This window comes from Bos taurus, chromosome 26 (assembly GCF_002263795.3).
Source record: "Bos taurus isolate L1 Dominette 01449 registration number 42190680 breed Hereford chromosome 26, ARS-UCD2.0, whole genome shotgun sequence".
NCBI classification, from domain to species: Eukaryota; Metazoa; Chordata; class Mammalia; order Artiodactyla; family Bovidae; genus Bos; species Bos taurus.
The window spans coordinates 18,238,895-18,250,725 of record NC_037353.1 but is presented as its reverse complement, the minus strand read 5'-3'; the positions used below and the strand labels follow the sequence as shown (position 1 = coordinate 18,250,725).

The window sequence follows — 11,831 nt, the reverse complement described above, 5'->3', positions numbered from 1 at the left end:
TCTGTTTTTGGCTCTTGGATGTGTTCCTGATATTTCTGAGACAGGTGGCTACAAATAAGTGGGATAGTAACAGCCTTTTCAATGTATCAAAGAATATATCCTAAGTACATTTTAGCAATACAAGAAAGGGGGGGAAAAGTTGACAAAGATCTATGAGAAGGATTAAGAAATATCTTGGCATCTTATTGTAGAAAAGAATGAGGAGATAAATGGTAAAGTCTGTGAAAATCTTCTGGAACTGTTTCAAGCCTGTGGCAGTGCTCTGGAAGCAGGATTTGTGTTCGGAGTTAACAACATGCCTTGAGATTCTTGAAATCAAGGAGTGTGTGCCCAATAAAAGAACAGAGTGCTCTCAAGAAAAACTGAGGAGGCACTTTCTTCTAAAGCGATGCTCAGAGAGAATAAAAAACTGAATAACGATTAATCTACAGATGATACTTAACTTCCTTTATGGTTGTGAAACTTGGATCTCCTGCTATCCCACATGTCTCAATAGTTTAATAGTGATTTAATATTTTATTTACCCCTGACTGATGTAAGATCTTCCAAATCAGCTCTGAAGCACTGACCATGGCAATGTGGCTAGTCCTCAGGGACAAATTAGACAACCAGCCACCTGGTGGTGTTAGCTATGTCTCAGCACTATGGCAGGTGGAAGTGGTGTCTTCACAACGAAGGCATACTGGAGACACATGGTTAGTACCCACTTAACTCTAACCTGGAACAATGCAGTACAGCATGTGGAGGCTGAAAAACAGCATCAGTGAGGTGGACACAGACCATCCCAACCCTAAAAGGCATTTACAACAGTGGTTTGGGATGCTCAGGAGATGAGCAAACATTAAAACTGTAAATGGCAACCTTGCTTGTGAGGAAGAGACATCAACAAAGGGTCATTTTGTGTGTGCCTTCCTGGTAAAAAGGATCAGGGACAATGTACTGGTAAACCACAGGTCACCAGAGGAAGCAGGAGGGATCCTTGGCCACCTCAAAACTATCATCCTAGAGTGACTGTATCCTTTCCTGAAATTTGAAGCTACAGTGGTTTGTAAAATTCTTTGGCAATGATAGGGGTCTTGTGCATTTACCCCACAATTTGTATCTGTTACTGACTTAGTCTTGTCTTTGTCTTAGCTTTCCACGAAGATATAAAGTACTTGCGTGTAGGTAGGGGTAACATTTCATGTTTTTCTGTTTTCTCTTAGCAAAAAAAGAAGGGGAGGGAAAGGGAGCATCAAGGATGCTTCCTGGGTTTTCATTGTGAGCAGCACCGTTTAGTGAGATAGGAACACAGAAAACAAAGCTGGCAACTGCTGACTGTAAGGCTTTATGTGTCTGAAGAGTTCTGTTCTGTACGCACTGAGCTGAAATGTTTGTATGTAAGATTCTGAATCTGTCTGGTAGGCAACCAGGGACACAGAGGTATGTGCCCACCACGAGCTTCACCTGAATCTGAGAACCTTCACATTAATACCAACCTTTGTCCAAGTGTCATTGAATGGGCCCTGTTATAATACCTAACTTTACAACTATAGTAATAAAATTACTTTTGACTGTGCTGCTAAATTACCCAGCTTCCTACCTTATTTGACTTTCTCTGGAAACTTCTTCAATAAAATCTATGTTTAGTTTTCTTTTCATATCTCTCAACTATTTTGTTTTAAAAACTAACATCAACTTTCTGAAGTTTAATTCTATTATTCTTTTGGAATATTCTGGATGCTGGCCAGCTTTGCCTGAATTTTAAATAGCTGGTCTCTACCTTTGCTTCTATTCAATTCTTCCCATAGTCTCAGGCCTTCAATAGAGCCTAAATACAGCATCTGCCCTGATTACTTTTTAAAGAGTAAATAAGGAAATCAGAGAGGGCTGAGTTTCTGTCCTACAGACTACTCATGCAAACCCGACCTAAGCAGAAGCACTATGTTTTATTATTAGTTCAGTGATTATAGCTGACATCATAGTATGCCCATCACATCTGACTATATTATATTAGAGTTTTAAAATAACAGTAAGTCATCACAGATTTTGAAATCACTTGCTTGACTTCACATTTCTTCTGTTCAACAACAGGACACTAAGAGTTAAATCAATTTTTCATCAGTCAGAAACACTTCACCACTACCGCGAAAGAGCAGTGAGATCCTAGGGCCTGGTAAATGGAAAGGAGGGCTATAGAAGAGGACAACTACCGGGATTAGCGCTGAGTTCCTCTACTTACTGAGAAATGGCCTGTGTGACCTTGAACACTGTCTTTTTACGCCCAATTCAATGCCTAATTCTTAAGGGCGTGGCAGAAGGATAAGATAATATTCATAAAAACTTTGAAACGCACAGTTTAAGAATGATGTGTTGTTTCACAATCTTATCTTTAATGATTTACTCAATGGTATTTTTCTAGATCAGAGATTAGACAGAGCTGAATTTGCCTACTTTGTCAATACCACCACACTTAAATTTACAAAGGATAACATTCCAGTGGTTAATATAAATGGTGGATGGTCCAGGCCTAGGTTCTTTTAGGGTAAAAGGTCAAATAAACAAGAGATGTGGCAGAGAGCTGAAATGACAATTTTAAGAGTCTAGAATGTGGAACTGAGGGATTCAGGTAGTCTCTCAGTATCTGCTCTAGAACTACCAATGGCAAAGGCAACATCATTGATGACCAAAATATGTTCTTTTTGACTGAAAAAAAGACCAAAAGGGAGAATGAATGATGTCTGGATGAGAACTAATCTTAAAAGGAGAAAAAGATAATCCCAGGAAACCAGAAGGGGAGAGAAAGCTTGAGACAACAGTTTAGACTGAGTGACCAAACAGTCAAGAGCTGTAAATAAAGTTGGCTCGATTTTTCTTTAAATACAAGAGAACACCAAAATGCACTGCTAGCCCTGCTTAAAGAGTTGTAATTTTTGCCAGACCATAGTCTGAAATTATGTTTCCTAATTCTTTACTTCTAGTTCTTTAAGCACTGAAAATATAAGGATGTTCAAGGGCCTGGATAAGTCTGCTTACAAGTATTCATCCTTTACTGGGAAGTGCATCTACCTCTGGCTATTTCACACTGTGTACCTTCCATACCTGGATACGGGGATACACTAAGGTTTATGACAAAATTGTGTGTGCTTCTGTGTGTAGTGAAAATAAGCATGGAGTATGGAGGTCTTTTTCACTATTCAAAAGGCCATGTACAGTTGTATGTGTAAACTACTGAACAATCAAATTTTCTTTCCCAGAACTGAACCAGGAGAAAAAGTAAAAGGGTAATTAATAAGCCTGGTGTGCTGCAGTCCTTGGGGTTGCAAAGAGTCAGACATGACTAAGCGACTGAACTGAAGCAAGAAACAGTAAAAGTGGTAAGTGAGAAATAAAGTTCTTAAGGTCACAGAAAGTGGCCTCTTAAAATGAGGCAGCTTAATACCTGATTTCCAGGTGGGTGAAATCCTATGAAAGTAAAAGACATTTACTCCTTGGAAGGAAAGTTATGACCAGCCTAGACAGCATATTAAAAAGCAGAGACATTACTTAGCCAACGAAGGTCCGTCTAGTCAAGGTTATGGTTTTTCCAGTAATCACGTATGGATGTGAGAGTTGGACTATGAAGAAAGCTGAGCACCGAAGAATTGATGCTTTTGAACTGTGGTGTTGGAGAAGACTCTTGAGAGTCCCTTGGACTGCAAGGAGATCCAACCAGTCCATCCTAAAGGAGATCAGTCCTGAACATTCATTAGAAGGACTGATGTTGACGCTGAAACTCCAATACTTTAGCCACCTGATGAGAAGAGCTGACTCACTTGAAAAGACCCTGATGCTGGCAAAGATTGAAGGCGGGAGGAGACAGGGACGACAGAGGATGAGATGGTTGGATGGCATCACTGACTCAATGGACATGAGTTTGAGTGGACTCTGGGAGTTGGTGATGGACAGGGAGGCCTGGCGCCCTGCAGAGTCGGACACAACTGAGCGACTGAACTGAAATCCTAATTATCTAAATTTGGACTTAGAATTTAGATGGATTTAGACAGAAAATGATTTCAAAATTGGCGTTAAAGAGAGATCAGAATGGTGGGGGATGGTGTGTGTGTTGGGTGAGGGGTCAAATCCAAGATGTATCTGTGTCTCTTCACCCTGTAGGAGTACTCAGAGAGTCACTCTTGCTGATGCCAACACAGCATCTTGCTCAGGTGTGGAGTGGACGAATAGTTGAGAACTACTGATTTAAAACAAGACATGCAATCCCGTTCTGACAGCTAAGTTTACTGTGTTCTTAACCAAGTTTACTAAAAACAGGGCAGAACAGAGGCTCAAAACATTATGAATACTGTAAACTAGGGAAAAGAAGTGATTCAAAGAGTGGTTACTGGATAGTTTTCTAGTTTTTCTGTATCTCAGGGTTTAATAAAAGGCTATTATTTGGGGGTACATATATGATATTAATAGGAGCAGTTTAAGGCTTATATATCTTTTATGTCCTGTAAATTCAGCCAGATTGTCAACTTTATTACAATAAAAAATATAATTATCAAGGAGATCCTCACGTTCACTCTTTAACATATTTCACCCTAGAGGCAAATGTACATGGGAAGCCAAAATATGATCAGAAAGTTACACTGGTGAGTCAGAAGCCAGAACAAGGTGTCATTAGCCGCAACAGTCCAATACCTCCGTCTCCTCTCTAGAAATGTAACAGGCTCACACAATAAACAGTTCTACCAAATTACTTACTTCTGAAAAATTTTTATCCGCCATCCCCCTCCACCATATTGATTTTTGTTTCTATAGTCCTAGTTAAGGCTCTGCATGCAAGACTAAATATATTACTAAATACATTACTTTTGTTAGTGAGTGAAGTGAAGTTGCTCAGTTGTGTCCGACTCTTTGCGACCCCGTGGACTGTAGCCCACCAGGCTCCTCCATCCATGGGATCCTCCAGGCAAGAATACTGGAGTGGGGTGCCATTTCCTTCTCCAACTTTTGTTAATTAATATAAACAAAAGAAGGGAGGGGTTCAGTGGCAGTGAAAGGGGACTTTGGACTAGATGGCATTTTAGAAATGATAGTTTCTGGACATAGGGGAAGAAATATCCCTAAATGATATATCTAAATACTCATTTGATGAGAACACAAATCTAAATTATTAATGAGTATTTTAACTACAAATTCTTAGAAGACACTTCAAAATAGACTTCAGAAAATAATACAGTAATTACAGACAAAGAAGACAGATCTCTGCTCAGGGCTGATTTGAACTGAAAGTGTCTGTCCCTAGACTCACGGGGTTACTGAAACCAGATTAAAGAGAGATCTGATCTGAACGGCATACTTGACATTTTAGGTCAGGATACATGAGAGCTTATGACAAGTCAGCAAGTCTGGCCTATTTCTCTCTTTTTTTTTGTCTTTGTATCTGTCAGGTAGGGGATTACAATCTATGTTGTTCTGTGGGGGACATTGCTCTTCAACTCCCTTAAAATGACTAGGACGATGACAGACTAAAAAAATACCATTGTTTAGGCAGAATAGAGAGATGCTCACTCCCCGAGTGAGAGAAAAGGCACTGTGTCACGACGCTCTGTTCAAGGCGGGTGAGGGGAAAGAAACATCTGTCAAGACTCAACAGTGACCGAGAACCCTGTACGGTTTCCCTGGAGTGGAACTGAGAGAAGTCAGTCTAGACAAGATTTCCAGTACTGTTGGAATGTATTTCTTTTTAACACCAATAACCTCTAACAAATCCCAAAACGATCACCTCGCAGGGCAGTGTGTATGCAGAGGGAAGACTAGAGGAGGCATGGGGAGCTGACACATACAGAAAGCAAAAGGACACGACAGAGTCCTGCCGCACAAATGCTTTTCCCTCTGAAGAAATAAAGTGCTAAGTTTTCAACATATATTCCCAGTTTCTTTTTGAGTGAAAGGAAGAGAGGAAGTAGCAGATTACATAAATATCCAAATAAGCAGGTATCTAGTATTTTTGTGATTTTTATGGGATCGTCTGTATCTTAACTTTTCTCATGTTCTCTTGCAGTTCTTTTGTCTCCGTGCCTGAAACCATATAAACCTGTGGTATAATCCTTACAAGTGGCAAGTTCTACTTTTGGTGTCATACAATAAACCACTTAAAATTGACACAATGATGGCACTCCTAAGTATTAACCAATTATGTAAAGGATGTAGACAACTTTGCAAAATGTAAAAGGATTTAAGATTTAAAATGATTCCTAAGGTATCTTATACAAACTTTAGTGTTATTTCTTATTTGTTCACTTCATGACTGCTAGAGGAGGTATATACATTTTAGAATTTAAAGTATAATAAGAAAACTATTCTCAGCTACCATTCTCTGGAGTGTGCTCTTGGAATAAATAGTGCTTTATAAACATCCCTTACCCCATGTTTCTCCAGAAACACTCAAGGCTACTGTCGGAGCTACACTGGAGTGAGGGGAACTATGCAGAATCATCTGTGTATTCAAGGTTTTGTTTAGGAAGGCTGGGAGACAAAATATAAGCAAACATATATGCACATGCACACACGTGTACTCAACTTAGGTACTTAACACTATCCCAATGTTTATTCCTAGTTTTGTTACTTCTCTTGCTTCCAATATACAATCCACTTCATCTATACTGATTCGACCTCCTTTGGCAAACTACACTGTAAGCTCCCTGCAACTAAATCTCCTCATTTTAGAGTTTGCTGTACATCACCAGAACTGCTGTCTTCTTAAAGCCCAAATCTGATCCTGTCACCTTTTCTGCATAAAATTTCAGTCAACTTCCCACTGCTCACAGTCCATTCTCCTTTAGCACCTTCTCCCCGTGCTGTGCTCTACTCTCACAGTTTGTCTCTCTTTCATAAACAGCATTCATGTGGCACGGCAGCTGACATGGCCACATCTTCCAGCAGACTGTGGATCTGTCTACAGGTCCAGGACTTTGGCCTTTTTAACATGGTGGTTTCACTGCCTACAAACTGGGGCTTAGCTCATCTCAGGCATAAGTGATGAATAAACTAACTGAATAAATTACTATGTAGTGAAAATAGTTTTCCTAAGACCTTTTTCAAAGGCCTTTTTCCTTCCTTCCTTTTTCAAAGGAACTAAAAAGGGAAGAGGAAACATTTTGACAATCAGAAAGGAAAAGAAAAAGTTTTCAAAGAAAATGAGTTCAAATCTAATTGACAAGGCAGGGAATGGAAGGGAATTTTGAATGCCAGACAGCAAGAGGATAGGCTCCTACCTGGAGCCACAGAGATTGCTAGTACCAAAAGGAGAAAAAAAAAAGGATGGAAAGGTACGGTTTACATAATGGCTTTAAGAAGAATTAGACTTTCTGATGGAGAAGGAAATGGCAACCCACTCCAGTGTTCTTGCCTGGAGAATCCCAGGGATGGTGGAGCCTGTGGGCTGACATCTATGGGGTCGCACAGAGTCAGACACGACTGAAGCGACTTAGCAGCAGACTTTCTGACTGAAGCCAAGAACAAGAAATAAATGACTCAATACATACGTTCTAGTTTGGATGTGTATGGTAACATATAAGATTCAACAAAACAGTATTTATGTGTATTATGCTATGTTCTCTGATTGGCTTTTCTTCTTTTTAATGTATTTTTAAAATGTTTAGAACTCCCTGATCTTATAATTTACTAGTAAGCTATAACCAGTTGATTAAAGTTTGAAAAGCTGGTTTACACAGACTCACCAATTCCTAGCACCTCACAAGAATCTGCTATCCTGATTATTTTCTTCTTAGTCCATTTCTATCTAGCTAAAATTACACTACTAGGTTTCTCCTGGGGAAAACGTCTCAAGTCATTTTAACAGACACTGAAATGAACGCCTCTAAACTGTGCTAGCTAGGATATGTTTGAAATGCACAGAACTCCCATTCAGCAAGAGTGTAATTAGAATCTCATTAAAAAGGCAGTATACTCCCCAAATTCTTTTATAGGAAAACTAAAGGTCTGATGATTAAACACACAAGCACACACACATCTTCACCATCCCACCTAGCTCTTACACTGTGTTTTTCAAACTACCACCACAAAAAAAGAAAAATCTGCAAATTCAAAGCATGTCAAATTTCAACCTTGAAAATAAAAAAAACTACATATAATGGAAAGGAAGATAAATTCTATGTAACTTTATACTTTTTAAACATCTACTTTCCAAACAACTTTTATTCTATTTAATCTTTGAAAACAAACAAAAAATCATTGGTAGTTTGATAACATTTCTCTGAAATAGGACAAAGCAATCAGAAAAGCAGCATTTCATGTTTCAACCATTTCTATGTCTCTGATTAAAGTTAAAACAAGTTAAGAGTTAAAACAAGATTGGCTGGACAACGTCCTGGTCTAATACAAACTCACCTGCCTCACATTCAAAGTTTTAATTAATGTAAACAACTTCCTCCACAATGTTCAAACTGATTTTCTCACTCTTTTTACCCCTCACACTAAATTAACTACCAGGTGATTTCTCTAACTCTCATTTTTTGAGCACTTGCAAAAAGCCTGGCATAGTGCTAAGTATTGTACATACAGAATTTTATTTAAGCCTCAAAGCAGATCTCTGAGGTGGGTGGTATAAACCCCTATTACTCAAATGAAAACGGAGGTTCAGAAAGGCTCAGTAACTGTTCAAGACCATGTTCTAAGAAAGTACAAAGGCTAGGATTTTAAGCCAGGCTCATCAAATTCTCTCTCTTAAACTTGAAGTATTCTCCACTCTTCTATGCTCTACCTACTCTTCAAGATTCACCTCTTCCATCACAGAGTCAACAATGCTAATTTCTATTTAACAAAGAAGTTTTAAATACCTCACATTTCTTTACTGGCAATTTCATAATACAGATTAAATTCTCCTCATAAAAAGCAATGTAATTTATTTATTCAACAATGAAACTAAATTAATAGCTGATTTAATTAGTTAAAAGTGAATCTAAAAGGAAATTATAAAATCCTTCACTTTAATTCTAGGTTAAGGGTGCCAAAGTGGTATAAAGATAAGTATAATGGTTTGCAATCATGTTAAGGGCAACTCATTATATGTTAGGAGAGTGGACAAGTCCCCAAAAGACCCCAAGTTCCATGTTTTTCATTTTAAAAATAAAAGATTAGGGTGGAACCAACAGTGTTTAATCAGTGGGTTAATAAAATACCTCCTGTGGTCACAGCAATGTGAATATACACAACACTACTAAATTATACACTTAAAAATGGTTAAAACTAATTTTATGTCTTTTGACAGAATTAGGAAAAAAAAGATTTGCTGAATAAATGAACTTAAAAAATGCAACACCTCCCAAAAAAAACCTCCTGTGTTACAATTTGAAAATATATAACATGTTTGTCTCACTCTTATAAACGGATTCAGGCATCTGTACTGTTAAAAGACTGATTTTGATTGAAACAAATTGCATCCAATGAGCCAAAGAGCTCTTTGCGCTCTAACATTCAAAGCAGAACTAGCCTGCACGCAATAGAAACAAAAATTATGAACATATCAATACTTTAAAATTAATCAGAATAAAAAGTAACTGCTTAAGTTAATTTTTGCAAAAAGATCATCACATTCATAGTTTATAACAAAAATGTAACAAAATGGACTTATTTTAAATAAAAGCCATCTAAAATGATATTCAGACCTATTCTTTTTTCCTTTTTGAAAATGCTGCAATTGCAAAGATAAGACCTAAGGTTTATAAGACCCTAGTATTCAATAAAGGGTTGCTACTGTATTACTCAATATTTGAACAGATACAATTGGTGTATCTGCCTCACATTCAACAGAAAATTGCAGTTTTAATGGGCACAGAGTTTTAAATAGGGCCTAAAAGGCATTCAGGACAGCATTCTCACTTTGCAGATGAAAAAGCAAGTGATCTTTCTAGTATACCAAATTGCAAGAATTTATATTACCAAATAATTCCATATCACTCCATACTGCTGATCAAATAAACTGGCACGAACAGTGCAATTAATATTTTAAAACTACCAGTCAACAACATGCCTATAAAGATTTCATACCTATAGATTTTAATACACTTTCGCTTACTTTCCAAGCTGAACTCTAACCAAATTATGACTTAAAGCACTCATTACATATTCATGTATCTTTTAAAATGTTTCCAGGGGACTTCCCTGGTGGTCCAGTGGTTAAGACTCAGCTCCCACTGCAGGGGGGCAAGGGTTTGATCCCTGGTTGTGGAACTAAGATTCCACGTGCCATGTGCCCAATAAATAAGTAAACAAAGTATTTTTTGAGAAAAAAAAATAAACAAAATAAAAAATGTTTTGAGAACACTTCTTTTCCACTAACCTCTGAAAACAAGCCTGTCTACTCTAGTTACAAACACAGTTTGATACCAACACTACCATTTCTCCCTAAACAGCAAAACATCCAACTTAAAAGGTGAATATGATGAATAAAATTCTCTATTAAATGCTTACCACTTAGAAGCAAATAATGACAAAGTGATAATCGAGTATAAGAACAGCTATCTCTTATGTGACTTTATACATTGCTAAGAAAAGGATTTTCACTCATTTCAGATACAAAATCTAACATCTTATGACTTGGGTTATGTTTTTACATTTGAATACAAGTGTCTGGGGAGAGAAATTCACAGTCCTTGAGGAAAAAATAACTCCACAACTCAGAGAGCAGAGACCATTTTGCACATCATTTCCCTCATGTGATTTCTGATTCCTAAGAGTTCTTGAATTAATTCCAAAGTATCAGCAAAATCAGAGGAGAAAATTTTGGGTTAGAAGAAATAAGTCCTTTTTAAAAATCAGGTCATAATTGAAGAGCTATCAACACGAAGATAGGATCACTAGGATAAGTTCACTGATGAGATGCCAGATTAAAATCCTACCACAACTGACCTGGTCATCAGTTAAAAATGGATAATGACAAGAAACATGTAGCCACAGTTTTGTACAAAGAAATAATACTTAGGTTTTCAGAAAACCATTCTACAGACACATGACATAACTGAGTAAGGGGGCCACGTGAAGCCAACGAACAAGCCTGTAGTGCCAGCAAAGTTTCCAGTTTTATAAACATCAAGCCAGAAGGCAGAAAAGTGCTAGCGAGGCAGCCAAAGAAATGAGACAAATCTTAACTAAAAGATAACCTAGACCAACAGTAACATTAAAAAATATAAAATGCCATTAGAAGTGACTGAAAATCACTTCAACCAGCTTATACTACATGAGTATCACAAGCTTGAAAAAGCAGCTTTCTAAAACACTTGGTGTATCATTTCTATCTTTATCACTATAATTCAGCTGTTCTTTAACCATCTGACAATGGAAATCATTCTGTAATAAAAAACTTTTTTATATCCCTAGTTTCTAAAACCACAAAGTTAATGCTGAACAACATACATGCTGATAAAAGGAAATACCAGCATTCTCCCAAGAATCAGAACTGCTAAAATAACCTTAATTGACTGACAGTGCTTTCAGAGCAAACAAAAATGCGTCAATCATTATTCTTGGCAAGTAATCCCAGATTAGAGTTTTACTATAATAAAATTATGAAAAATTAAGTTCAGCAAGCAGGTATTATGAAAATTATCAATATACTTTGTTGAGCTGAAAACAGTGAATAATCCAATTCAGAGAACTGAGGTAGGGGAGTATCAAATCAGTAAAGACAGTTCCAAGGCAGTACCAAATCCAAATACTGAAGCAGCAATTTCTGGTTATCTAAGAGATTTCATGGAAATAAATTATCACCAAGAAAAAAAAAAAATACAAACTTTGATTACCACGTGCATTTATAGTGCACCTCGAAATCTTACCCCCTTTGTGGA

At 37.4% G+C, this 11,831-nt stretch overlaps 1 protein-coding gene across 13 annotated transcripts in view; it reads right to left on the bottom strand.

Moving 5' to 3' along the window:
• The window catches only part of LCOR (ligand dependent nuclear receptor corepressor), a 133,537-nt gene that overhangs the window by 16,048 nt on the left and 105,658 nt on the right, over positions 1–11,831 (bottom strand). The gene's annotated exons all lie outside the window — the stretch shown is intronic.